Source organism: Necator americanus, chromosome III (assembly GCF_031761385.1).
Source record: "Necator americanus strain Aroian chromosome III, whole genome shotgun sequence".
Classification (NCBI taxonomy): Eukaryota; Metazoa; Nematoda; class Chromadorea; order Rhabditida; family Ancylostomatidae; genus Necator; species Necator americanus.
The window spans coordinates 25,416,381-25,419,557 of NC_087373.1; positions in this window are offsets into that span (position 1 = coordinate 25,416,381).

The window sequence follows — 3,177 nt, forward strand, 5'->3', positions numbered from 1 at the left end:
TAAGTCAATACTCATACTCCAATCGATTCGTGACTTCGAGATCTATCGATTGGATGGAACTGGAATTTTTGAGACTGACCAATAAAACAGTTTTGACTGCGATTCCCAGAGAACATTCAGAAATTTTAGATAAATCCGCCTTTTCAAGAGAACGATACTCATTAAAGGCATCACCCCACGAATCTGAGGTGGTACGGATTTCAGGTGGAGTATTCGTATACGGGATCGTAGATTATGGAGAGAAAGGCGGTCCCGTCCATTTCTTCCTAATTGCCGCAAGAAACGCCCGGGAGATACGGCTTCGAGTGTTCTGACGCGCTGCTTTCTACAGCGGGTTCGATTGGAGCGCACCAGCCTTGCGCATGGGCCGCATCTTCCGGGCCGTTTTTACGGCAACTAGGAGGAAATGGACGAAATCACCTCTCTTCCCATAATCTACTGCCGTATACGAACACTTCACCTGAAATCAGTACCACCTCAGATTCGTCGTGTGATGCCTCTAAATGATATTAGTACCGTGCAAATCTGTATTCTTCAAATTTTCGCCGCATACTCCAACTTATTTAAAATGAAAGGTCAGGTACAGAAGAAGAAAGTGTAAAGCTTGCAGCAAAACTCTCAGCAGAAATTCATGCCATTCCAAATAAGAAAAACGAATCTGCTTTCTCTACACCAAAATACTTTAGGTAATAATCGGATTACTTTTTTAATACAATTCCTTACTAACAAAGAATAAACAAGACTAGGGAAGCAGAAAATAACCGCATTCGCGTCTTTTTCGTCTTCTGTCAACCAATTAGCGACTTTAGTGTATCATAACTTGAACAGTTACATTGCAAAAGTTACCCAGATATTGCGCAGAGGTGTTGTTCTCCAGCGCAGCACCCAAGCCCAACCTAAATAAGTCAGATATTTAGAGGGAGCGAGGAATCTTTGCTAACAACTCCGTTTCGCTGAATTACCGAACATTGTCATTGTCGACTTGAGGTGGTCGGAGCGCTCGTGGTTTCGACAGCCAGTTCACGCTACACGCGAAATTTTGCAGGCTATGAAAATGTGGCGAATGGATGGATTCTGCGCGAGTTCTCGCATTAGATCGAGAAGGTTACGCAGAGCTGTGTTCAAGTGTCATAAGCTAAATCTACTCCAAATTCAATGCTGCCACAACTTGTCCATCCGAGATGAACAATTTCTGCAGTAATTTGTGGATGATATGACAATTTTTGCAGCGAAATGGGCTGCGCCTCGCTTTCCCTAAATAATCTTCACGCATGCTTCCATTGTGGCTGACTTGTGATCGGTAGCTTGTGGAACAGCTGTGCCCACTGCAACGGAAGATCGTAGGAGTCATTCATTAGATACACAAGAGACGGCTGTACAAACTATGCGTCAAAGAGATGGCACACTGTAGATTCCATTGTTATGTACACCGTATAAAAGGAGTGGATGGGCGTGAAGTACTCTCAACACTACCTCCACTCGCAAAATGCTTAACAGCCGTGTAAGTCGCCAAAACTGTTGAGTACACTTTATAATTTTGGATTGATAGGTTCTTCAGACAATCACTCTCTTTTGCTTCTTCGTTCTTTTCGCCGCCGTTGTGATGGGATCAGAAAAATGTGTGGATGAGCTAGGTAGTGTCATCTTCCTCTTCTTAGCTACTGTGCATCTGTTATCATAATAACTCTTCAGGAAGTCACTGCGACGTCTTTAGCTCGTTCTGTTTCGAGCCGAAATGGGCCGACATAAAAGCGAAATGCGCCAGAACTTGCGGTGTTTGTACTTTGTAATTTGTCTCTAAAACAATGCTCCAACAAATGAGTTCGCCTCTAGTATAAATAGAGCCTATTGTGTCGTGCGCGGTTTTTTGTTCCGATCGGTGTGGTCTCGAACTGGTCACTCGAGACAGCCGTGTTGTATGTTTGGATTGTATTCTATTACATACAAATAAACGTATTGGCATGAAACCTACCTCTGTGAAAGACACTCCAACCTGAAAAACTCTTGCTTTTTTTTTAGTAGAATAAGCGGCTCTGTGTTTTTATTTTGGAACTTGCTTGTCAAATTGAAGAAGTACATTACTACGAAAATGCGTTGGCGTGTGTTAAACCTAGAGACAATGTTCCGGTCTCCTGCAATGTCGTTGACGTCGTAGTCGTGGCTACTTCTCTACCGCAACCTCTTTTTCGAGTGATTACTTCTGATCCTTGAATAATCGAGCAGAACGTGGCCGGAGAGCTGGGAAGAAATACTGGAGAGCGCAGAAAATAAGGAACCAGCCAACAATATGCATCCTTCACTTCGCAACATCATGCTTAACTCGTTGAGAATTAGAGCCTGTTTGAAATTCATCGACAATACACAAAACTGTCCAAGTGCGGTACTCTGCTCCCTTCGAAGGAAAATTCGATGCTCTTTGTGTCCCATGCGAAACGAGAAACCACGGGGCGGCTCTAACACCCCATCGGGACATATGGAAGTATCATTGGCGCCCGCTCGAGCAAATCGACGACCAAAGGGAGTGAAGGTGGTCAAGGTGATGATACTTTTGAGGATGTCACGTGCGTTTCCGATTAGTATTTCGACTGCAACTCTCTTATCAGCAGGTTAAAATCTTCTACTAAGGTACGGGATGTTTTGTAGCTGCGTTCTTTTTGCACACCATGGGCTGCCAACAATTTTTATAGACGAAAACTGCAAAGTTTTCAAAACAATGTTTCTTTCTTCATGTTTTTCCCCTGTTATAAGCTGCGAAGATGCCTGTGGAATATACCTGACTGTAGCAAATGATCTACTTGTTTCTCGCTGTCCTAAAAAAAAGCCAATAACGTTCCCTCTGTTTTAGATCGTTTTTTAGTCATCATGCTTTTTTTTTCCTCATCCACATTTTCTTCATCTTTTTGGCTGAGTTAAGAAACTATTTTAGAAATTTATTCGACCAGTGATAAGAAAACCTATTATCAAGGCAATGTAGGACACGGGGCAGTTATTGTGACAATTTGATAAAATATTTCATAAAATGCACAGCAATGGAGAAACAGAAGAGAAACAAGGAAAGATTCGATCGAGAAAAAAAACTTGAGACAATTTATTACATCGAATTGTATCATATTCGAAAGCAAGTCAGTGAAGATCGGAGAAATTCTCCTTGAGATGCTCAGAAGGATAATTTGATAA